The sequence below is a fragment of the Euprymna scolopes genome, chromosome 12 (genome assembly GCF_053919585.1).
Source record: "Euprymna scolopes isolate OS-2025 chromosome 12, ASM5391958v1, whole genome shotgun sequence".
Taxonomy (NCBI): domain Eukaryota; kingdom Metazoa; phylum Mollusca; class Cephalopoda; order Sepiida; family Sepiolidae; genus Euprymna; species Euprymna scolopes.
This window is the reverse complement of record NC_136493.1, coordinates 140335209-140362781: the sequence shown is the minus strand read 5'-3', so window position 1 is coordinate 140362781 and position 27573 is coordinate 140335209. Positions and strand designations below refer to the sequence as shown.

At 31.7% G+C, this 27573-nt stretch overlaps 1 protein-coding gene and 1 long non-coding RNA gene across 2 annotated transcripts in view; both read right to left on the bottom strand.

The window, feature by feature from the left end:
• Positions 1–27573, bottom strand: part of LOC145291517 (uncharacterized) — a 251017-nt gene that overhangs the window by 160338 nt on the left and 63106 nt on the right. The window lies entirely within an intron of this gene.
• Positions 10247–26806, bottom strand: LOC145291632 (uncharacterized). Its single transcript, XR_013869475.1, has 2 exons — positions 26636–26806; positions 10247–10597 (listed from the first exon to the last, which is right to left on the bottom strand). It is a non-coding gene; the product is annotated as an uncharacterized LOC145291632 (long non-coding RNA).

Genomic DNA, 27573 nt, shown 5'->3' with positions numbered 1-27573 from the left:
GTTTTCCGAGTACGAGTTTTCCGGACACCGACTCATGCCCTCCCCTTGTTAAAAATGGTTTTCTAAATAGTAACATTATCTAGAAATTCGTTCGTAACAATGGGAGGAGGCGTTGTTAAAAATTTTGTTCTTACATCTTTTTCTCATTTTGCCTTCCAATCGTCGACTATTTTCAACTGTTTATGAAAACTTTCAAGTAGCATGCTGTATACTAACGACGAACTGATACAATCTGGCTTTATTTTAAAATCAAAATAAATCTTTTGTTGTCTTATAATTTTCAATCAATTACAAGGAAAACATTTGAGAAAAAATGTATTCTGAAATTACCTGGAAATTGGAAATTTTGAAAAAAAAACAAACAACAAAAAAAAAACAAATCACTAATTAAATATTCACTAATTTTAAAAGAATCGGAATCGGGAATCATATCGGAATCAGAAATTAAGACGGAATTGGTAATCATATCGGAATCGGGAAAAATTTTGGAATCGTCCCATCACTAATATATATATATATATATATATATATATATAAATATATATATATATATATATGTGTGTGTGTGTGTGTGTGTGTGTGTGTGTGTGTGTATATATATATATATATATCAGGTTGCTCGAATGATCTCCCTAAAAATCACACGAATAGAGAATCAACAGGATCTATTTGCTATGTCTTAGCATGTGTTTATCGTCCTTAATTTGTCATAAATAAGTAGCAAATCCCGCTATTGCTCAATCAATCTGTCATGTTTTATATATGTTCGGACTTCTGTTTTCAAATTGAGATGTTTTTCTCACAATACTTCGACTGAAGTAATCTTCATCCTTTTTCAGCTGCATCTTGTCGAACTCGGCAATCTTTGTGTTGAACTTAGGAATCTGTACGGCATTCGAACTGAATTCTTTTTTTTAATCCATGGGGATACATTGATCTTATTCCGTCAGCTATGACCGGATAGCAACCCTAAGTAATCCTTAATGATATTCTTAGTATCGCCTGTAGTGAAAGACTGAACCTTCAACTTCCAGAAGACTGTCACTTAAAACTGATTTTTACTTAATACCTTTATCCGCTGTGCAACATGAGTCCAAGATGAGAGCAGTCGTCCGAATAATTTAAATAATACAAATTATTAATCGTCATCTAAAAATTTCAGAGACGATTTTTTTCTGACAATTTCAGCAAATAAAAAAGATGGATCATTGATTAAAAAAAAAATGTTATGTCGAATAACGGAGAAATGTTCCTTCATATAAAATTATTATTTGCTTTCATTTACTGAATAAATGTTTTGTTTTTAATATAAAAAAAAATTCTTGTTCTTTGGTAGAAAATAAACAAAATGGCTGTCACGTTAAAAACAAAAACAAAAAACATATAAAATACCTAAGTGTTTCCTAATTATGAAAATGACTTCCTTTTGCTTAAAATCATTGTCGTCGGACAGCAATTTGCAAAAAAATGTCATTTTGTTACTCTCATTAGATTAAAAAATCGTGATTTTTTTTTTGTTGGCGCAATACTAATAGAAAAATGGAAATGGTTATTCATTCGCCTCCTTCTGCTACAAGAATCAACCGACGCCTTCTAAAAGGATGTCTATGCAATGAGGATTACATAATAAAGCAAAGGCTGCACAAACCTCAACCATACTTTACTTTCCGCTTCTTATAGCCCTTGCCACACATTTAAGTATTGAGTTGGCCAAAAAGCTTGTTTTTACTTTAGGGGGGTGAATTCAGAAACAAACCAAGTTTATGCAATTTATTTGCCCTGCTCGATTTGGAAATCCGGAGATTGGCTGTGATATGTCTAGTTGAGTGACAAGAAGAAATCCAAGACTACCATTACAAAAACTGAGATAATCAGAGAAGGACTGATATTATTTCAGAGTTTTCTTTTTCCTACTTCGTTGGATATTTCCTGATCTAATAATAAATCGAATAGTTTTGTGTGAACTTGATATTTCCAATAGAGCTGAAATTTCCTAAATTTAAAATGTTGCTGATGTAAACTGCAACAGTGCAAAGACTATGGATTTTAATGGATGTTCAACAAAGACTTTCTGATCATCTTGGTGAGATGATGAAATACACGTGCTAATCTTAACATGAGAAGTTAAGTACAAATTCCACACCGTGTCCTGGTTGCAAAATCTAAGCTCGGAAATGTTCACCTTTTTTTTATTATTGCTGTCCGTTTTGCTATTGTTTGTAAATAATAATTTGTTTACAGCAAGTTGTTAAACATAGTGATAATAATAATGCTGCTTAATCCTATATATAATAATTTGATTGTAGAAATTCCCCTTCGGACCAAATTACCATAGGTTTACAAGAACAGATTCCACACATAAATTTATTAATTTCTAACCATTATCTTAAAGTTTAGTCTTGACAACCTATGGATACCCACTATAAGGGTGCCTGCGCATGAAATTTTTGTGGCAAGAGTTGCGCAATCTCTAACCATACCTCTCCTAAGTCAACATTGTTGAATACCAGTGGCAAGTGGAGTTTCAAGACGACTGGAAACAATGCCGAGATAAACGGAAAGCACATACAGCGGCTAGAATTCCCAAATGGTCACCCATGTGGTACTAGCCAGGTTCAACATTGCTTAACGTCGGTGATCTGACGGAAACTGGTGTGTCAATGTGATTATACTATACAACCATTATCTAAACATCTAAAAAACGATGCCACATACAAATTTATTATGTCTAAACTATTATCAGTCAACTTTTGACCGTCGTTATGGGCAGATTTATTCGTTAGATTAAAACCCTATATTGCATCCTAGGAGAGGCATCATGATGATCGCCATCGCCTTCAGAGGAAGCAGTTCTTATTTTTCCCTCTCTATATACAGTACTCTTCTTGATCCCAGTTTACATCCACAAGATATATACACACTCTTACTATGTTCTCCAGTCACCCTTTTTAACTGAATTATAAACTCCTATACAAAATATTAACTTTTCATTTTCCTTACACAAAATAATAATTTCTCCCTTACACATTTCCATTACTTCTCATTGGTTGCTACCTCTCAACCTGCTTATTCGAGAATAGATACCTTATTGAATAAACGAACACACTAGCTGTTATAAAATAGACTGATACCTAGATAGAGAGAGAAAGACAGAGAGAGAGAGAGACAAAGAGAGAGAGAGAGAGAACGAAGGAGAAACACCTTTTTAAAAAGATTACACACTTTTTATTTACTTTAGACAGAACATTTTCTTTGCTTTTGAACAATACTCATAGAAGTTTATAGACCTTTCTTTTACTTATAAACAAGACGGACAGAACTTTTTTGTATTTTTTTATTTTTAATCTTATGCACCGTTATTTGAAATCTTATACACCGAACTTTTTATCATTTTCAAGTGGAAATAGTATGCTTACAACAAATATCGCATTGCAATTGTCCGAAAATGAGTAATTTTCAAGTATTAATCAGTATATTTGTTTTTTGAGCATTATTATTATTATTATGACTATTTTTTACAAAAAAATGACCCGGGAGGCGGGGGGGGGGGCTATTCATAAGCACAAAATTATTTTATAGAAAATACAGTTGCAAAATTGTTTTAAAAAAACGTTTTGGTTTACCTACGATATTTGGGACGTGTTTGCGTTTTAACACAAAATTATTTTCTAGAAATTACAGTTGCGAAATTATGACTATTTTTTACAAAAATTACCATGGGGTTATCTTCGTGCATAATCATAAAATTATTTTATAGAAAATACAGTTGCGAAATTGTAAAAAAAAAAAGAAAACCTTTTGGTTTAGCTACGATATTTGGGACGTATTTGTGTTTTAAGCACAGAATTGTTTTCTAGACAATGCAGTTGCGAAATTATTGATGTAAAATTATCGCTTACCTTCATTAATTGTGACCTACTTGCGTTTATAAAAGAAGATCGCATTTAAATTGTCCGCAAATAAATAATTTTTCGAATAAAAAAAAATCATTATCGTTTACCTACGTTATTTTCGACCTATTTGCGTTTAAATAAAAAAAAAATACAGCATCATCATTGTACGCAAATAGGTAGTAGCAGATTATTAAGCAATATAACTTTTTTAGATATTATTTTTGGTAATCTGGAAGAAAGAGAGAACCTGTTTCCTCCGTTTAACTATAGGTGGCGTTACTGTATGTCCGCCCAGTTATGGAAGTACAAAATGTATATAATGGCACCCTTGAAATAAAAATAAATGTTTTTGTTATATTTTAATTTTAAACATTTTTTTTTTTTTTTTGCAAACATATTTAAGTTTTATTTTTTTCAAACATATTTACGTTTTTTTTTTGTTTTTGCAAACAAATTTAAGTTTTATTTTTTCAAACATATTTACGTTTTTTTTTTTTTGTTTTTGCAAACAAATTTAAGTTTTATTTTTTCAAACATATTTACGTTTTTTTTTGTTTTTTTTGCAAACAAATTTAAGTTTTATTTTTTCAAACATATTTACGTTTTTTTTTTTTGTTTTTGCAAACAAATTTAAGTTTTATTTTTTCAAACATATTTACGTTTTTTTTTGTTTTTTTTGCAAACAAATTTAAGTTTTATTTTTTCAAACATATTTACGTTTTTTTTTGTTTTTTTTGCAAACAAATTTAAGTTTTATTTTTTCAAACATATTTACGTTTTTTTTTTTTTGTTTTTGCAAACAAATTTAAGTTTTATTTTTTCAAACATATTTACGTTTTTTTTTGTTTTTTTTGCAAACAAATTTAAGTTTTATTTTTTCAAACATATTTACGTTTTTTTTTTTTGTTTTTGCAAACAAATTTAAGTTTTATTTTTTCAAACATATTTACGTTTTTTTTTGTTTTTTTTGCAAACAAATTTAAGTTTTATTTTTTCAAACATATTTACGTTTTTTTTTGTTTTTTTTGCAAACAAATTTAAGTTTTATTTTTTCAAACATATTTACGTTTTTTTTTGTTTTTTTTGCAAACAAATTTAAGTTTTATTTTTTCAAACATATTTACGTTTTTTTTTTGTTTTTGCAAACAAATTTAAGTTTTATTTTTTCAAACATATTTACGTTTTTTTTTGTTTTTTTTGCAAACAAATTTAAGTTTTATTTTTTCAAACATATTTACGTTTTTTTTTTTTTGTTTTTGCAAACAAATTTAAGTTTTATTTTTTCAAACATATTTACGTTTTTTTTTGTTTTTTTTGCAAACAAATTTAAGTTTTATTTTTTCAAACATATTTACGTTTTTTTTTTTTGTTTTTGCAAACAAATTTAAGTTTTATTTTTTCAAACATATTTACGTTTTTTTTTGTTTTTTTTGCAAACAAATTTAAGTTTTATTTTTTCAAACATATTTACGTTTTTTTTTTTTTGTTTTTGCAAACAAATTTAAGTTTTATTTTTTCAAACATATTTACGTTTTTTTTTGTTTTTTTTGCAAACAAATTTAAGTTTTATTTTTTCAAACATATTTACGTTTTTTTTTTTTGTTTTTGCAAACAAATTTAAGTTTTATTTTTTCAAACATATTTACGTTTTTTTTGTTTTTTTTTGCAAACAAATTTAAGTTTTATTTTTTCAAACATATTTACGTTTTTTTTTGTTTTTTTTGCAAACAAATTTAAGTTTTATTTTTTCAAACATATTTACGTTTTTTTTTTTGTTTTTGCAAACAAATTTAAGTTTTATTTTTTCAAACATATTTACGTTTTTTTTTTGTTTTTTTTGCAAACAAATTTAAGTTTTATTTTTTCAAACATATTTACGTTTTTTTTTTGTTTTTGCAAACAAATTTAAGTTTTATTTTTTCAAACATATTTACGTTTTTTTTTGTTTTTTTTGCAAACAAATTTAAGTTTTATTTTTTCAAACATATTTACGTTTTTTTTTGTTTTTTTTGCAAACAAATTTAAGTTTTATTTTTTCAAACATATTTACGTTTTTTTTTTTTGTTTTTGCAAACAAATTTAAGTTTTATTTTTTCAAACATATTTACGTTTTTTTTTGTTTTTTTTGCAAACAAATTTAAGTTTTATTTTTTCAAACATATTTACGTTTTTTTTTTTTGTTTTTGCAAACAAATTTAAGTTTTATTTTTTCAAACATATTTACGTTTTTTTTTGTTTTTTTTGCAAACAAATTTAAGTTTTATTTTTTCAAACATATTTACGTTTTTTTTTTTTGTTTTTGCAAACAAATTTAAGTTTTATTTTTTCAAACATATTTACGTTTTTTTTTGTTTTTTTTGCAAACAAATTTAAGTTTTATTTTTTCAAACATATTTACGTTATATATACTCGCGGAAAAGGTAAAATAAGTGCAGAAAAATTAAGAAAAAAAGGGGGGGCATAAAAAAAAGATAAAAGAAAAAAAGGTTGATTTTTTTTATTATAAGAGCGTAAAAAATACTCGTGGAAAAACGGTTGTACCCATAAATATGTTTAAAAGAAAAATATATCAAAAACATTTGGGTGGACAGACAGTAACGCCACCTATAGTTAAATGGAGGAAACAGGCTCTCTCTTTCTTCCAGAATACCTTATTTTTTGTAAAAAATACCGTTGGGTTAAATCAAGGTGATTAAGCACAAAGTTATTTTATAGAAACTACAGTTGCGAAATTGTTTTTTTTTTAATGTTTGATTTACCTAAGTATTTGTGACCTATTTGCGTTATAAAAAGACTAATATTTAATAGAAGTTTTCGGGTAGTGTAGTTACCGATTTTCCCTTTTTTTCTGTTTTTTACTGGGTTTTTTTCTTTACCGACGCACACACTAAAACTTAAAGGGGATCTTAAAGGTCAACACGAGTATCTCGCTTGATGTAAACATAAGTTTTTTCTACATTTTGTACATGAACAATTTGTCTATATTATAAATACTTCACGAACTTTATACATGTAAAATTTAATAACGTTATTATTGGACATGTAATAATGTGATTATTAAATTTTAAGGTGGAGGTACAGATTATTTACAAAACACGCTCCTCTAACATGTGCAGAATGACTTTCAAAATAATAACAGTATTATTTCGGCACGGTAACAAAAAATATATACATACCCAAATTTTTTTTCCGACCGACACTGCACACCCCCAACTGTCCATTCCCCAAACCGTTCTTAACAGGGGTAGGTTGGGGATGTCCATTCTGAAAGCCATTCTTACCATGAGGATGTTAGGAGTGTCTATTCCAAAAGCCGTTCTTAACATGAGGAGGTTGGGGGTTCGGCAATACCAACAACAGCACTACTTGACATTTTATGAGGGGGGGGGCATGCTTCCACCGGGCAACGCCGGTTAACGGGTCCTGCTAGTAATTAACTTTTAAATATTATAAAAATCGGTTGGACTTTATTAATTTTTTAATGATTGTTACTTTGTAATAATATATTTATATTTGGTTAATAATTAAACTATATAAAAAAATATTTTAAAAGATTTTAAAGCCTTGTTAATCAGTGTCTCATTAATATCAGCAAAGAAAATGTTGACACTGTAAAGTATAACATACAAAAACCGTTGTCTGACTAGATAATATATTTGTAGAGGAGTAGGAGATATGGGTCTCTCAGAGAATGACCATCAGGATTGTGCGATTTTTTGAAGAACCGGAGAGTATCTGATGAGCTCCCAAAATCCAAACTTCAAAATGGTGCAAAACCATAATGAAACAAAAGCTAGCAGAACAAACTCCATCACAAACATTTTGCATGAGACTGTCTTACAAATGAGACAGAATCAGAAACAAGTCTACTACTAAAATAGCCAAAAAAGTCGCCAAAAATGCACCCAGTCCATCGTAGCCATAGCCAAGATTGAACTCACTACACGAGTTTAAGTGTAATTCAAATCTTGTCGGTAGCTGAATACTTGATGCTTCACCAGGGCTATCAAGGGCATTTTTTATCATGACGCCATCACTAGATGGGTTACCTACCATGGCTTAAGAGAGTCCCATCTACCCTCGAGAGAAGGATAGACCACGCCAGTTTCTCAATCCGGTATTTTACCTCACGGTACATACAGCACCTCGCCTTCCCAAATTGTCACCCATCTGGTACTGGCCAGGCTCAGCGTGGCTTAACTTTCGTGATCTGGCAAGAACTGATGTGTCAACGTGATTGTGCACCAAGAACTTCTATTGTAAAACATTGGAAGAAAGCGCCAACCAACAGCGTGTGCCAAGTATTTCTGGATTAATTCACCCAGGACTTTATACATAAGGAAGGCTCTAGAAACTGGCTAAGAAGAGGATCGCTCCACTACGAGCAGGGGAGGATTATGATGGCTGCCCAAGATTAAGGCTTGATGATCAATGCTTTTAAAAAATGAGTGATCTAAGCAATGACAGCAAGTGCCGGTTCTGCGACACAGAAGTGGAGAGTGCGAGCCACCTGATATTCAGCTTTAAAGTTCTGCTGGAGGACGACTATTATATGATGTGACACAAGGGAATGTGTAAATATCTTCACTGGACGATCTACGAAAAGTTGAATATCGAATGCAGCAGCAAATCCTGGGAACATGTTTACCAGAAAGAAACAGTTGGAAATAAGTAATGCACCATCCACTATAACTATGCAATTCCTACAGCTATGTACCTTGAAAACGGAGCTATTAAACTTGAAATAGTGATATAGTACAAGAAGGAGAAAGAAGCGACCTTAGTAGAAGTTGGTGTTTCGAATGATGCAGGGTTAAATACAGCTGAGAAGGAAAATATAACAAAATACCAAGGTTTTATGTATGATATGAAAAGAAATTGGAATCTTAGGAAGATTCATAGCATTCCAGAAATTATAGGAGCAATTAGACTCACAAAAAAGAATTTAAAAAACTACCTGGAAAATATACCCGGTGAACTAAGTTCAAGAGAGATTCAAACAATTGCACTTGAAGGGACGGTTAGAATCTTAAAAGGATCTCTCGGTTTGAATATATAAGATAGTGGGTAAACATCTGTTAGCCGGTATGAAGCTCTATCCCTAGCTTAAACAATCTGATAAGAAAATGGATATATATATATATATATATATATATATATATATATATATATATATACACACACACACATACATATATATATATACACATGCATATATATATACATGTCTGTATATATATATGTATGTGTGTGTATATATATATATATGTCTGTATATATATATATATGCATGTGCATATATATATACATACATATATATATGTATGTGTATATATATGTGTGTATATGTGTGTATACATATATATATATATTTCTTAACAATATAATAACAAAATCAACCTAACTCTAATCCTATTTCTTAATGCAATTCTCAACTGATGATCAACTAAATGGTTTTAAAAAATGTAATTCAAAAAATCATGACCAACTTTTAGATCCCTTTTTTTCCTCTGCTTTCCGCGTTGCAAAATTGAATCAAATCTCATCAATTCAGGTGAAGATGATTCGTCACAAATTTTTGGTATGAAATCATTTGCATTTCAACTTCAGGTTTTTACTCTTCACAGAATTAAAAAATGCGAGGCTGATTTTTGTTGAATTTTTGAAAACGGTTATAATAGAAAATCTTCAGATGCAAACAATCAACACAATAGTTAAATGAAAAAGAAAGAAAGTGGATATTGCAATGGAAAATGAATGTATAGACAGAAATCAGTAAAACATTAAAGGAGGCGTTAGGGTTAAAGAACTTAACATTGATAATCTGATAATCTAAAGCTTTATTGTCGTCTGAGGCTTGCACTATTCTGCACAAGTGTTTTAATATATTCTATGCTTATTCTAGAACGATGTGGCAAAATTTAATAACATTCAAATAATTATTATATCAAGGTTTGAGTGTGTAATCTATCCCATAACTAAAGTTATTGTTTATTCAAATATATTACATCGTGCAGGAATATATTAAAACACGACAGAAGGGCTAAACTGTGAAAAAGTTTATTATTTATTCTCATATAATTCTATTCGAACAGATTGTGAGCTTTTTCTAGTTTTTGAACTTTCTTTACATGCACCTTTATATCATACCCCCCCCTATTTTTTTTACTTCTTATCTAAATGTTTTTAAAGTCGGTGTTGTATTTTTAACTTCACATTTGTATAATGTCGGCCTTTTCTCTTCTGATGATGAGAAGCATTTAGCTTCAAAATATAATGGGCTAACGAGGTTCATTTCCGGATTCCTTTTTCTTTAATCCTTATTAACCTAAAAATTTCATAAAATTCCCATGTAATTTTACTTCTTATCTTTTTTATTTTATTATAAATGGCGGACGACTGTTGAGTGGTCAACCTCGAGTTCAACAGCAATGTCTCGTGTGGTTTTGCGAGGATTGGCTTCAATTAAGGCTGTCAAATGTTTGTTATCAACCACAGTCGGCCGGCCGTGACTGTCTTCATCTTCAAGGCTCTCGTCACCATTGTGAAATTTCTTGAACCACTGTTATGCCATATGTTCGTTAGTGGTCTCTGGGCAAAACTCATCATTGATATCACGAGCTGTCTAGGCAGTTTTGCGGCCTAGTTTGAACTAGAACAAGAAAATCGTACGAATTCGAATTTTGTCGATGCTGTCGAAAAGCCTGCAAAAACATGAATGAAGAGATTGAGCATGGTAACGAATAAGACGATTCGATAGAGCGAAAAACGGCTTCAAAATGATACATACCATGGCTATATATATATATATATATATATATATATATATATGTCGATGAATTCATTCAGAAATATGACCTTATCCTGCCTTGACAGAGTTCAGAATAGACTTTGTAGCTTAGTGGAGGATGCCCTTTTCTCTTCCCTGCAACCTCTTTCTCGCAGAAGAGACATTACGAGCCTGTCTCTGTTTTATCGTTATTTTCATGGCACGCGCTCGTCTGAGCTCCAATCTATGGTCCCCCCTCGCCAAACATTCACGAGAAATACTCGTTTGGCTGTAAACACTATCAATAAGTTTCCCCACACTTTATCTGTGCCTAAACCTAAACGTAGATTCCATAAACAAAGCTTCTTTCTAAGAACTGTACACCCGTTGACTTCTCTTCCGTTTACCTGCTTTCTAGCTGACTATAATATGGTCGTCTTCAAGTCCAACATAAACAAGTTCTTGATAAGCCATCCCCTTAAGTAATCCAATTTACCAAATTTCTACTACTAACGATTACTATGATATTGTCCTTTTGACCAATGTATATTCTTTAACACTTATCCTCGGGTGGCCTCTGGGCCTTGATAAGTGGTGATTCCTTTGTAAAAAAAAATAATATATGTGAGAAAACGATATTGTTTTCACACTAACCTACTACTTTGTACTGTGATAATATTTTGTTAATAATGAAACTATTTAAAAAGTATTGGAAAATTAAAGCCTTGAAAACTGGTGACTCAATTATATAAAAAAAATATGTTACTGATACTTTTCAAGAATAAAATAGAAAGGTCACACCTAACCTTAACTCGTGATTCAGATCACAGATGATGACTAATGTCATAATTTGTTAATTTATACAAACATTATAGGCTACATGTGTGTATTCATGTTCCAGCTGATATCTCGTTCAAAATACAGCGTCTTAGGCCTCGAGATTAACTGAAAATAAATGGGATGGATAAATAATTTAATAAATCTTTTTCTTTTTTTTTTTTGAAAGAGATAGAGATGGGGAAAAAGAGAGAAACATATTTGTTCATCCTCATTTTTCTATGTTTATATAGATGCTAATGAGCACATTCATGCAAACATTGAGGATTTTTACCAATTCATTCACGGTTTTAATATAATTATCATTTTTATTTATGATATATCTATCTTTTTCAAGTACCTTCTATTCCACTGCATCTCAACCATATAACACACACACACACACACACACACACACACACACACACACACACACACACACACACACACACACACACACACACAGTAGGTTGACAACAAGGTTCTTGCATAATTTTTAATTTTGATTTCAAATGATGTATTTTTAAATAAGTTTTCGTTGTAACACCTTTATTTTATATATCATTTTAAACAGAGTTTTTCACTCTTTCTAATCGTTTAAATTACAATCGTTTTAAAGCAATTATGTCTTCTTTTCAGAACATTGAATACAAGGCGGAAAATAAGCAAATTCGCACAACTTTCTTATTTCAATTCAAGCTAGGCCGAAAAGTTGTTCAAACAGCTCGCGATATCAATGAAGGGTTTGGCCCAGAAACCACTAATGAATGCTTAGCACAATGGTGGTTTAAGAAATTTCGTGATAGTGACGAGAGTCTCGAAAATGATGAGCCTAGTGGTCAGCTATCAGATGTTGACAACGATCAATTAAAAGCTTAAGTTGAAACCAATTCACTCACAAATGTTCACAAACTTGCTTCTTAATTAGATATAACGTATACGACGATTTCCAACCCCTCGAGAGAGATTGGAAAAACAAAAAAAAACTTGATAAATGGATGCCTCATGAATTGAGAGACAACCAGAACAAACACCGTTATAAAGTGTCATCTTTCCTTCTTTTATGCAATAAGAACGACCTGTTTCTTGACCAGGTTCTGATTTGTGATTGAAAGTGTTTTTTTTTACGACAACTGGCAATGGTCAGCTGAGTGGTTTGATGCCAACAAAGGTCCACGAGACTTCACGAAGCCAGAGTTGCTCGAAAAGAAGGTCATGCTGACTTTTTGGTGGTCTGCGACCGTTCTCATCCATTACAGTTTTTTAATGTAGGCGAGACCATTATGGCGGTGAAGTACTGTCAACAAATGGATGAAATGCATCAGAAATTTCGACAACATCCAGCATTAGTCAACAGAAAAGACCCTGTAGAAGTTGAATTAATTTAGCTACGAAACTCTGCCTAATGCGCCATACTCACCAGATCTTTCCCCTACCGACTACCACTTTTTCAAGCAACTCTACAACTTTCTGCATGAAAAATGCTTCAAAAACCTAAGCAATATCAAAAACGCCTTCAGCGACTTCATCGCCACCAGAACGCAAGATTTTTACGTCACTGGCATAAATACACTTGTTTTATATTGGCAAATGTGTGTTGATTCTGATGGTGCTTATTTCGATCAATAAATTTTTTTTTTGAGCCGAGATATGTTAATCAAAATTTAAAAATTAAAAACCGCAAGAACTTTCTTGTCAACCAGATATCTATTTCAGGAATTAATGGATTTACTTTACCCAGAGACAATAGGTACAATCACAACGTCATAGGTAGCGATTAGTGGCAGTTATGTCCCCAGAATCATGACGTATATTTATGTAACATACTTTTTCTAATACATTTTTATTAACTATACCACTGTATTTGTCTTGTTTATTTCTGACTTGCGAGGCCAGACCACTTATGGAAACAACTTTTTTTTTAATCCGAGAATCTTAATTCAAACAATGGAAGGTCATTATTTGTATCAATAAGTAACCTTTTTCTTTTTTTTTTTTACATTTTCACCCCATACAAGGCACATTGCCACTTTGGTGTAGGGGGCTACTATCAGGGGTAGCAACTACTGGGACACTATGTTGGGATTTGGGCAGCAAGATGTCGGTTCACGTTACACTTGAACTTCTGCATGTCAGTACAGTTAGGGAAGCAGGAACCTGGAATGGAATTCCAGAGTTTAGCGGTTCTGGGGAAAAAAACTACTGGAGTAGAAAGATCTTTTACATCTAGGGATCTCTACTGTGTGGGGGGTAGGATTTAGCTGCCTGTCGGGTTTGTCGAGGGTGTCTACGTCGTGGGGGCACAAGTGTCTGCAGTTCGTCAGAGCATTCACCATTAAAATACTTGTAGAACAGGCAGAGGGATGCAACGTTTCGTCGATGGGACAGAGGCTGAAGCTTAGATGCCAGTTCAGGGCCTATCAAATTTATTCCGGAAGAAAAAAACTAAATCACTCATTGGAAATCTTCTCTTTGGTAAATATTTTATAACAACGTCTGGCAGCAAAATGAAGGAAATGATTTTGAAGGCACGTATCATCTGTTGGTTTTTACACAAGTCTGAAAAGATGGTTCTTCTGTTTTCTCAGGTATATTCGTGTAATAAATGTTGAACACGTCTCTGCGGCTAAAACGAACATTTGTTAATTTCGCTTGTGATGCTTTTGGCATGATTCAATGGCACGTTGTTGTTGCTTTTTAACTTTTCTATTTCATCGTCCAATACTCCCCCCCTTCTCCCTCCGGACAACGCCAGGTAGCCATGCTAGTTTAAATATAAAATGAAGAAAAAAGTATTAGAATGTGACAGTTATTTTTTAGTGTCCTTATACACTTGAAAGAATTAAATTGCTGTAGCCAAATGTAAACAATTAGGGGTTAGGATTAGGGTTAGGGTTGCCAAACTTTGTAAACAAACTAGTTCCTCTTAAATCCAAAGAACAGCATTCTCGGCTTTTATAATCTAATACTAAAAGTCGGTGCGTGTTGATGAATTTGCAATCATACATTCATTAATGATAAAATTAGTATTATTACTCACTAGGAGTATTTAGACAGGTAATCATCAGAGCTTACTCACTGACAACAGCCGGTGGTGTACCTTGGAGTCTGAGTGACAATAAGTCTCCCCAGATTTCACGCACCCTTCAGCTCTTTTGATAACCTTTGCAAATGAATTTGCATCATTGTGACAGCCATTTGCCATTGACTTCTCCCTGGCAGTGACCATTGGTCATTACTAGAATTTGGGTGACAATAAGCCTCCCTAAGGTTCTACTCCTCTTTGCATTAATCTACTTGAGGTCTGGTTGGTGCTTTCTCTCTTCAGGTCTTTCCAAACTCCTCAACCCTTCTTGATGATTTGGTGTGGTGTCAGTTGATGCCGTCACAACAATGTTTTTTAGGGGGAGGTTAACTTGCGATTATCATCATGAGTCGCATCTTCCACTTGATGCGGATTGCAGAACCACGTAACTTATTTTTCGCCATTCCTTCCGATCCAGGGCAAGTTGATTGACAGACAACCAACTGTTGAAAGATGTCTAATCAAAAAAATTTTCTCTGCACCTTCTCCTTGGCTTTCCTCTGCCGTGTTTGCCTTCCAACATGCCTTCAAAGCATAACTTTGACAGGCCAATGTTTGATCGTTTGACATGACCAAAATGTTTAAGGGTTTTGGTTGCATATGGTGTTCCTCTGTCTTTTTGCTTTATTTCTGTTGCAGTTTCTATATGAGCGGTTAGCGTTCATAGCTTATCCGTATTTAAGGGTTTTCTTTAACATTTTAGCCATTTTCATTATTGCTATCCATTGTATCTTTTCAGCTTTTCTCCTGGTTCCAATTTTTCATATTCTTTTTTTCGAAATATCTCAGAATTTTTCCTAGTGCTCCTACGATTGTTGTTGTTATCTTAACGCTTCATTTTCCATATCCCTGTTAGCTCTCCGGCCAGTTCCGTGTGTTTGCTCTGCTTCTTCTTCTCCTTGATATTTATCCTGCAGTCGTCTGAAATGGTGAAATCTATGATCTGACATGATTTTTCCTTCTTGTTAACTATTATGACGTTTGGTCTCCTTGCTTAGATGGGTTTATATGTTTGTACATCCAAAGTCCATAGTATTCTATGATTTCCACTTTCAAGTATTGCTCCTGGTTTGTGCTTGGTGTGCCATTTGTCTTGGTGTTCAAGATGCAGTTATTTGCATAGTTCCCAGTGTACTGTCTTGCCCAACTGGTCTTGTCTATTCTTATATTGGGGGGGGGCTAGTTTGCTGCATTCACTTATTATGCGGTTTATAGTTTCTTCCTATTGTCTGTAGAATCTGCATTTGCTGTTTTCTTGTGTGTTGTCAATATTTGCTTTAATATAATTGGTTCTAATCGTGTTATCTTGTGCAGCCGTTATTAATGATTAATTTTCTCTGTTTAGGTTTTCGTGGCTATATTTTCGACATTCTTATGCATCGTCCCTATAGCAGTTTTTTTTTCTTAAATTCTTTTTCTCGTCTTATTCCTTACCTCTGTTTTCTGTCTTGTTCATTTTTACAATGTCTCTTGCTGCTGTGATAAGCATTTCTGTGTTCTGCATTATGTATTTTTCTAATCAGTTTCTTTTGTGTGTCATTCACACAGTCTTCTATACAAACCAGCTTTCTTCCTTCATCTTTCTTTTTCATATTTTTGTGTGTCATTCACTCACTTCTATACTAATCAGTCTGTTCCTCCAGTTTTCCTTTTCACATAGAATCGATTATCACATCTTTTCAGTGTAATGCATTATGCAAGTTCATAAGTTTCCTGATCCTCCGGTCAGCATTCATAAGTTCTTATTTGGTTCAGCATTTGAACGGTTCAGAGTATCCTACTATTGATACTACCCATGTATTTATACCTTGTATTAGATGCCTACTATAGAATTTAGTTTCTAGGAGTTTTCTTGTCCTTTTTAGTTATCCTTTTCCAATTTTCTTTTTCATTTCTACTGATAGTATCTGTTTCCAGAACTCCCAAGTGTCATGTTTGCCGAATATCCTCATCTCCCCTTGGTTGAGTAGTTCCATACCTTCCGTTGTCTCGAGTTTTCTCCTTTCTATAATTAGTAAGGCACACTTTTTTATTCCGAATTTCATTTGGATATCCTGAAGATTCTGATTGTCATTATTTGCGTCTCTAGTTCCTTTTTGTTTCTTGCAAAAAGTTTCAGGTGATACATATGTACCGAGCATGCGCGGAAGCGCACAAGCATATGGGTCGTGCCTACCTGCGGTAAAAGTGACGATTTAGTTTCACCCAACTGCTATGAAAAGAACAAGCCGATAAGTGATTCGGCGGTTGAAATACACTACTTTGAGAAGGTGTCTCGCGTTATTGCATTTCGTATCGTGGCGTGTCGATTCAGCGAGATTGTTCGGTCCTGCTTGGGAATGTGTGTGTCGATTCAACGATAGTGTTCATGGTGTGGCGTGTCGATTCGGCAGTGGTGTTTGGAATTGCGTGGACGAATTTGTTAAGGACCGTGCCGTCACTTGTGAAAACATATATATATATATATATATATATATATATATATATATATATATATATATATATATTCTGGCGCTCACTTTACCTCGTGTAGCAACAACATATACATTGTGGTTCATTCTTTCGTCTGCATTTGTGAATTTTTATGGCTTAGCATTTCCTTAGTATATTATTAAAAGACATCATGACTACGATGAACAGTAGTAGTGATAGCGAATCTCTTTGGAGGATACGTCTTAGTTCTTAATTCAGTTATATATTGTCCTCCAGATGTCATTACAAGTCACCATGTTCTCATTGATTTTTCAATCAGATTATTTTATCTGGTGTTTTGTACATCCTCAAGTATTCTATTATCCATGTTTGCGGGATACTATGCTTTCCTGTAGTCGATCCATGCTACAGCTATGTTCTTTATCTACTTTTTACATTCTTCAAGATTCATGTTTAGTAGGTCATGTGTTCCACTTTTCGGTATGCTTTCTGTTCCTCAGGAAGTAGGGTAATATTATTAAGGGAATTGTAAATTTGTTCTCTCATTTTTTGTTGCAGGCGGTTTCCTTTTTTGTGTTTTTTGTGTCATAGTGGTTCTACCTTTGGTCAAATAAAAGTAGCACCACATTAATACATTTTTTCTCTTTTTCTTCTTCACTCATTTTTTTCTCTTCTTATTCATCCATTTTTCTTAATTACACCTTGTCTCGGCAACCGAGAAAACGCATATCTTATTTTTCTTTTAATAATATTATTTGAATTCTTCCCTTTTTCCTTGTACCTATTTGTGAATTATTCCACAGATTTCGGCCTTTTGGATTATTTTGGACCATCTTCCAATTATGCGATTTCCTTGGATTTTACTTTTGCGAATGGAAATTTAACTAACTTTCTTGGATTTACATTTTTTCATTGGATACTTTACCTTTCACCAGACTATCCATTCACGTGTAATCACCTTTTCTTCACCCTATTCCCTATGCTTCACTTTTTGTTATCAAGTAAGATCTTTGACTTATTTGCAGTTTCATCAAATACTTTTGCATGCAACATCCGATCACGCATTTTGCTAATTCCTACCCTCTGATGAGAAGGAAAGTATTTCTTCGAAACTTCGCGGATTAAGGACTATCCACTTATTTAGTGTTTCCTTTTCAAATTACATATGTTTTAAACTCTTTTTCAAAATGTTTGTACATGTTTTATTAACTATTTTCTCTTATATACATATATATATATATATATATATATATATATATATATATATATATATATATATATATATATAGAGAGAGAGAGAGAGAGAGAGAGAGAGAGAGGAGAACAATAGGAATAAAAATGAAGTCACAAAAACTATATACTGATAAATATAGATTGGTTCATTTATTCAATGAGGGTATACAAACATTTAGTTAGGGGATAGAGGGTAATTCTATTTTATTGGTATGTAAGATGTTTATTATCTATGCAGGGGCATTTTATTGACAGACGCAACCGAGACGACTACATCACTTTGAGGCGGTGTATAATTTTAGGGGGAATATTATGATGATGATTTAAAGCGAAAGGATGTATTCTAAGCAGAATTCGAATAATGAATCGCTTATAATAAGTGAATTTTACTTGGATATTAAATGAATGATGAAAATTATTTGATATGTCGTAAAGCAGCTCAAAAGGTTTGACATGTTCTAAAACACACCTTAAATATGCATAATCATAATAGGACACAAAAAATATATTTTATAATAGGACAAAAACAGAGGTAGTTGATAATAGGATTCATACAAAAGTATTTTATAATAAGGTATAAAATAAAGATATTTTAATGGGGCACAAAAAAACAAAGATGTCTAATAATTTATAATAAGATACAAAGAGACTGTTATTTTATAATAAAATACAAAAAAATAAGGTATTTTATGATAGGAAAAAACAAAAGTAGTTTATAGTAGGAGACAAATGTATTATAAGACACAAAATAAAAAATTCATAAAAAGGTACAAAAAGAATGGGATTTATGATTGAGCACAAACATATTTAAAATAGGAAACAAAGAAAAGTGTTGTACACAAAGGAATTTTTAATAGGACACAAAAACAACATATCTTATAATAGAATACAAAGGCATTGTATAATAGAGTACGAAAATAAAGGTATTTTATAATACGACACAAAGATATTTTATAATGGGATATAAACGAAGTTATTGTATAATAGTGTACAAAAAATATTTTAATAGGACACAAAACACAAAGGTATTTAATAATATGATACAGACGAAGGTATTTTATAATAGGATACGAAAAGAAAGATATTTTATAATAATATGCGAAAATAAAGGTACTTTAAAATAGGGAATAAAGAAAGGCTTTTTATAATAAGACACAATGAAAAGTATTTTATAATGGGGCACAAACACGAAGGTTTTATAATAGGATAAAAACAATGGTATTTTATAATAATGTACAAAAATGATATTTTATGATCTGACACAAAACTGAAGTAAATTATAATGGGAAACAAACAAAGGTATTTTATAATTGCACACAAATGTATTTATAACAGGCACAAAACAAAGCCATTTTATAATAGGATACAAACGAATATGTGCATAATTATTCATCGGGCTACTGTTCTCATCTTGAGTGTGATTTTCACAACGTTTCGGTCGATATAATCTCCGACCTTCTTCAGGTGTATCTTGTCGAACTTGGGAATTTTTCTGTTAAACTTGGGAATTTGGACGGAACTTCGAGCGGAACTCTTTATTTACTTCACAGGGGTAGCCTGCTCTTGTTCTGTCAGTCATGACTGGATAGATGTCCTAAGTAATTCTCAAATGTATTTTTTTCCGAATTCCCGAGTTCGACAGAAACATTCCCGAGTTCGATAAGGTACACATGAAGAAGGTCGGAGGTTATATCGACCGAAACGTTGCGAAAATCACACTCAAGATGAGAGAACAGTAGTTCGATGAATAATTATACAAATAACCAATCCTCATCTCAAAAATTCAGAAAGGACAAACCAATATATTTTATAATAGATTACAATTACATATGCATTTTATAATAGGGTACAAACATACTTCATAATGGGATATAAACGACAGTATTTTATAATAGAGCATAGATAAAAAAGGTATTTTATGATATATCATCACCAAGAGTATTTTTTTTAATGGGGCAAAAAGAAAAATATGTTTTATTTTGTATAAATGTTTCTGAAAAGTCTTTAAATAATTATCGACTAACAGATTCTGGGCTTTCTGTCATGCAAACATTAAGATAGAAAGAACAAGTAATAATAATGAATAAAAGCTTGTGATGAATATCCTATTATGTTTTCTAAATTTGAATAAAAATGGATTTTCGATCATCCAAAGAGATTTTCTTGGAAATCGTTTTGTTTGTATTTTTTTTTAACACAATTACAAATGAAAATAGACCTTTCTATTTCTTTTCTCAATCGACCGTATTGTTCTCAATGTGGACATATTTCATTTTTATTGTGATAATTATTGAATCTGTCAATGAAATGCTAACCAGAGAACTAAATTGAAATCCCGAAAATAATCGCCTCCCTTTCTGCCAATCACATTCATTCAGAATGGATGTTTCATAAATTTCTTTTGCTCGTCTGGTTCCAGTCAAAAATCTCAATGCAACCACAACAACAAATAAAAAAGAACCGGTAATTTGTCATTTTTTAATTTGAAAATAGTCCACCGGATTAAGAATTCATAGGAGACAAATTATAGCAATTATAAAGAAGAGGGCGGATTTAAGGGAGATAATCATTTTAATTGATGAAACATTATGTATTAATAATAAACATTTTAAAAAATAAAACTATTAATGAAAAATTCGCGTTTGATTTTTTTATGATTACAAACAGAAAAATTCTGTTGAGAATGCGGATACATTACCTTTTTTTATTTTTAAATGTTTGTCTTTTCTTTTTTGAAAAACAAACACAATTACAAAAACTGAAATAAGAATTCTATGAAAGACTATTCAATTACAAGAAAAGGAAAAATATTCAAATCAAATTCCCGAAAACAAAGTACTAAAATGTTTCCCTTCTGTTTTCAGAGAATTTCTATTGTCGAATCATCTAAAATCAAAATCAATTACTCTAAATCAACGCAAGTGAAAACTAATCGAAGAATTTATTTTTGATGCTTCAATAAACCATCGGTTTTCTTTTCTGTACGCAAAAATACTTTAACGTCATACATATACATGAGGTACTGTGTTCAATTTTTATCATTATCATTATTATTACATTTTCTCCCCAAACAAGGCACATTGTCACTTTTTTTTTCTTAGATGGTGGTCACCACTTATCAAGGCCCAGTAGTTTAGTAGGTCATGTGTTCCACTTTTACGGTGTATGCTTTCTGTTCCTCAGTTTATTACGGGAATTGTAAATTTGTTCTCTCATTTTTTGTTGCAGGCGGTTTCCTTTTTTGTGTTTTTTGTGTCATAGTGGTTCTACCTTTGGTCAAATAAAAGTAGCACCACATTAATACATTTTTTTCTCTTTTTCTTCTTCACTCATTTTTTTCTCTTCTTATTCATCCATTTTTCTTAATTACACCTTGTCTCGGCAACCGAGAAAACGCATATCTTATTTTTCTTTTAATAATATTATTTGAATTCTTTCCCCTTTTCCTTGTACCTATTTGTGAATTATTCCATGGATTTCGGCCTTTTGGATTATTTTGGGCCATCTTCCAATTATGCGATTTCCTTGGATTTTACTTTTGCGAATGGACATTTAACTAACTTTCTTGGATTTACATTTTTTCATTGGATACTTTACCTTTCACCAGACTATCTATTCACGTGTAATCACCTTTTTCTTCACCCAGCCCTATGCTTCACTTTTTGTTATCAAGTAAGATCTTTGACTTATTTGCAGTTTCATCAAATACTTTTGCATGCAAAATCCGATCACGCATTTTGCTAATTCCTACCCTCTGATGAGAAGGAAAGTATTTCTTCGAAACTTCGCGGATTAAGGACTATCCACTTATTTAGTGTTTCCTTTTCAAATTACATATGTTTTAAACTCTTTTCAAAATGTTTGTTAACATGTTTTATTAACTAGTTTCTCTTATATATATATATATATATATATATATATATAGATAGATAGATAGAGAGAGAGAGAGAGAGAGAGAGAGAGAGAGAGAGAGAGCGGAGAACAATAGGAATAAAAATGAAGTTACAAAAACTATATACTGATAAATATAGATTGGTTCATTTATTCAATGAGGGTATACAAACATTTAGTTAGGGGATAGAGGGTAATTCTATTTTATTGGTATGTAAGATGTTTATTATCTATGCAGGGGCATTTTATTGACAGACGCAACTGAGACGACAACATCACTTTGAGGCGGTGTATAATTTTAGGGGGAATATTATGATGATGATTTAAAGCGAAAGGATGTATTCTAAGCAGAATTCGAATAATGAATCGCTTATAATAAGTGAATTTTACTTGGATATTAAATGAATGATGAAAATGGTTTGATATGTCGTAAAGCAGCTCAAAAGGTTTGACATGTTCTAAAACACACCTTAAATATGCATAATTATAATAGGACACAAAAATATATTTTATAATAGGACAAAAACAGAGGGAGTTGATAATAGGATTCATACAAAAGTATTTTATAATAAGGTATAAAATAAAGATATTTTAATGGGGCATAAAAAACAAAGATATCTAATAATTTATAATAAGATACAAAGAGAATGTTATTTTATAATAAAATACAACAAAAAAATAAGGTATTTTATGATGGGAAAAAACAAAAGTAGTTTATAATAGGAGACAAATGTATTTTATAATAGGACACAAAATAAAAAAAATTATAAAAAGGTACAAAAAGAATGGGATTTATGATTGAGCACAAAAATATTTAAAATAGGAAACAAAGAAAAGTGTTGTACACAAAGGAATTTTTAATAGGACACAAAAACAACATATCTTATAATAGAATACAAAGGCATTGTATAATAGAGTACGAAAATAAAGGTATTTTATAATACGACACAAAGATATTTTATAATGGGATATAAACGAAGTTATTTTATAATAGTGTACAAAAAGATATTTTAATAGGACACAAAACACAAAGGTATTTAATAATATGATACAGACGAAGGTATTTTATAATAGGATACGAAAAGAAAGATATTTTATTATAATATGCGAAAATAAAGGTACTTTAAAATAGGGGATAAACAAAGGCTTTTTATAATAAGACACAATGAAAAGTATTTTATAATGGGGCACAAACACAACGGTTTTATAATAGGATAAAAACAATGGTATTTTATAATAATGTACAAAAAATGGTATTTTATGATCGGACACAAAACTGAAGTAAATTATAATTGGAAGCAAACAAAGGTATTTTATAATAGCACACAAACAGGCACAAAACAAAGCCATTTTATAACAGGATACAAACGAATATGTGCATAATTATTCATCGGACTACTGTTCTCATCTTGAGTGCAATTTTCACAACGTTTCGGTCGATATAATCTCCGACCTTCTTCAGGTGTATCCTGTCGAACTTGGGAATTTTTCTGTTGAACTTTGGAATTTGGACGGAACTTCGAGCGGAACCCTTTATTTACTTCACAGGGGTAGCATGCTCTTGTTCTGTCAGTCATGACTGGATAGATGTCCTAAGTAATTCGCAAATGTATTTTTCCCGAATTCCCGAGTTCGACAGAAACATTCCCGAGTTCGATAAGCTACACCTGAAGAAGGTCGGAGATTATATCGACCGAAACGTTGCGAAAATCACACTCAAAATGAGAGAACAGTAGTCCGATGAATGATTATACAAATAACCAATCCTCTTCTCAAAAATTCAGAAAGGACAAACCAATATATTTTAGAATAGATTACAATTACATATGCATTTTATAATAGGGTACAAATATACTTCATAATGGGATATAAACGACATATCATAGCATAGCAGAGCATATATAAAGAAGGTATTTTATAATATATCATCACCAAGAGTATTTTTTAATGGGGCACAAAACAAAAATATGTTTTATTTTGTATAAATGTTTCTGAAAAGTCTTTAAATAATTATCGACTAACAGATTCTGGGCTTTCTGTCATGCAAACACCAAGATAAAAAGAACAAGTAATAAAAATGAAGAAAAGCTTGTGATGAATATCCTATTATGTTTTCTAAATTTGAATAAAAATGGATTTTCGATCATCCAAAGAGATTTTCTTGGAAATCGTTTTGTTTGTATTTTTTTAACACAATTACAAATGAAAATAGACCTTTCTATTTCTTTTCTCAATCGACCGTATTGTTCTCAATGTGGACATATTTCATTTTTATTGTGATAATTATTGAATCTGTCAATGAAATGCTAACCAAAGAACTAAATTGAAATCCCGAAAATAATCGCCTCCCTTTCTGCCAATCACATTCATTCAGAACGGATGTTTCATAAATTTCTTTTGCTCGTCTGGTTCCAGTCAAAAATCTCAATGCAACCACAACAACAAATAAAAAAGAACCGGTAATTTGTCATTTTTTAATTTGAAAATAGTCCACCGGATTAAGAATTCATAGGAGACAAATTATAGCAATTATAAAGAAGAGGGCGGATTTAAGGGAGATAATCATTTTAATTGATGAAACATTATGTATTAATAATAAACATTTTAAAAAATAAAACTATTAATGAAAAATTCGCGTTTGATTTTTTTTATGATTACAAACAGGAAAATTCTGTTGAGAAGGCGAATACATTACCTTTTTTTATTTTTAAATGTTTGTCTTTTCTTTTTTGAAAACAAAACACAGTTACAAAAACCGAAATAAGAATTCTATGAAAGACTATTCAATTAAAAGAAAAGGAAAAATATTCAAATCAAATTCCCGAAAACAAAGTACTAAAATGTTTCCCTTCTGTTTTCAGAGAATTTCTATTGTCGAATCATTTAAAATCAAAATCATTTACTCTAAATCAACGCAAGTGAAAACTAATCGAAGAATTTATTTTTGATGCTTCAATAAACCATCGGTTTTCTTTTCTGTACGCAAAAATAGTTTCAGGTCATACATATACATGAGGTACTGTGTTCAATTTTTATTATTATTATTATTATTATTATTATTATTATTATTATTATTATTATTATTATTATTATCATTACATTTTCTTCCCAAACAAGGTACATTGTCACTTTTTTTTTACATGGTGGTCACCACTTATCAAGACCCAGAAGCCACTCGAGGATAAGGGTTATTGTGTGTACAGTAATCAATGGTATAGTATGGTAGTAATAGTTAGTATTGGAGATTTGATAAAGTGGCATTACTGAAGGGGGCGGTTCATCAAGAATTTGTTTGTGTTGGACTTGAAGGCATCTAGGTTGAAGTCGGGGGGGGGGGGGCAGGCAAGCGGGAGAGAGTTCCACAGGCGTGCAGTTGTAAGAAAGAAGCTTTGTTCATGGAATATACGTTTTGATTTAGGCACAGATAAAGAGTGTGGAAAATTATTGACAGTGGATTCAGCTAGTCGAGTGTTTTTCGTGAAAGATTGGTGAGGGGAGACCAAAGAATGGAGCTCAGACGAGCACTTGCCATGGAAATAACGATAAAACTTTGATGTAGCCGCTACTATCAGGGACCTAAATTGCAGAGGGAATTGTGCAGGGAGTTTAGCAGCAAGATGTCTGTTCACATTACACTTGAACTTCTGCATGTCAGTACAATTGGGGAAGCAGGACACCGGAAGAGAATTAAAAAATCTAGCAATTCTGGGGAAGAAGCTATTAGAGTAGAAGGCCTTCCTACATCTAGGGATCTCTACTGTGTAGAGGTGGGACTTTGCTGCTTGTTGGGTTTGTCTAACTCCCTACTTAGATTTTCCTCTATAAAGCTGGTCTATATCACAGTAGCTCCTTACTGTTCAATGTGAATATGTATCTTTGGGGAAGAACAGAATCTATTGGGTAAATAGAGCACGTTTAAGTGACCAGTAGACATGTAAAACATTTTCAATTATAGCATAGATGTCGGGTAAAATACTTATTGAAATAATCATAAATATCCCAGGGGGTGGGAGGAATAAAGAACATTTTCTCTGTAAAAGGATATAAGGATATTCTACACGTTTTAATGAAGCCTAAGTCTATATATATATATATATATATATATATATATATATATATATATATATATCAACAAAAATACTGAAAGAATTTAATAAACTAGAAAATTGAATTACATTGGAATATTGCATGACAATATTGAATTTTACAGCTTTGCAAATGTGAAAAATAATTACAGAGAAAAACGTTCTCATACGAAATGTGTTTTTTTTTGTTGTTGTTCTTTCATTTTTGTTTTGAAAATTATTGCACGAGAAAGCTGGAAGATATTTGGCACATTACGGAAACCATTACACAACACAAGTTAAAAATAGTTAGCACATCAGTAGCAGTCATTACATACGTTAAAGAGTTAAAAAAAAAAAAAGGTGACGATGTGCTATGAGAATGACACGCAGGCAAATAGATATATCAAAGACAAAGTCATCAAAGCAGATATTGTTATCTGGAACAAACCTGAAACACTCCCCGAATGACTATGACGTATGTAGAGCCTAACGGGGAAAAATTATAAAATATCTTGACCTGAAGAATGACTCGAAAATAAAAGTCCCTGAAAGTTGTGGCGTGTTTCTGAGGAATTTTGTCTTTGACTATTTTCTCCATTAAATATACTTTCATAGTCATCTTGTGTAGTTGTGATGACGCAAGAAAGACTTCATTTTGTTTTTAGATGACGTTTATTGCGTCTTAGATACCGTCCTTGTTCTGTTCTTATTAAATACGAACAAGTTGTTCATTTTTTTTTACTTTCTGATTTCATTTCCCATGAAAACGTATACGAACAGTGTCGTTTTTGTTCAGACCTAGTAGTTCGTTTAATTTTCTTGTCTATGTCACGCATTTTCATTATTTTGTCGTGCAAAATGTTAAGAATTGTCCTAAGAGTTCTTTTCATTAACTGTTGAGCGGGTGACAGCGATTAATCTTTTAATGGAATGGTTCTTAATGCTAACATTGCTAAAAATGGATCTTGGTTGCTTTAGAAATACTTGTTTAGTACCCCTTTTGCTGTTTTGTATGTTTCTCTCTGCCAGTCTATTTGCTTGTGGGTAATTCGGACTTGTAATTTGCTTGATTTCCCATTCCTTAGCAAATTGTTTAAATTTCAATGATTCGTATTCCTGCCCATTGTCGCTGATGACTATTTGTAGAACACCAAACTTATTTTATTTTGTTAACCATTGTGCATGGCATACAGTTGTCTAGTTTATGGATATCGAAATATCTCTTTGTAGATTCAATGATTACCACAAATGCCTTGTTATAATGATAAAAACAACATCTTGGCGTTACAGATATTTCGTAATGTATTTACAAATCTGATGGTTGCTGGTTTATATGGTTGAAACAGTATGGTGTATGTACTTACCATATCTTTTATTTTATTGTTT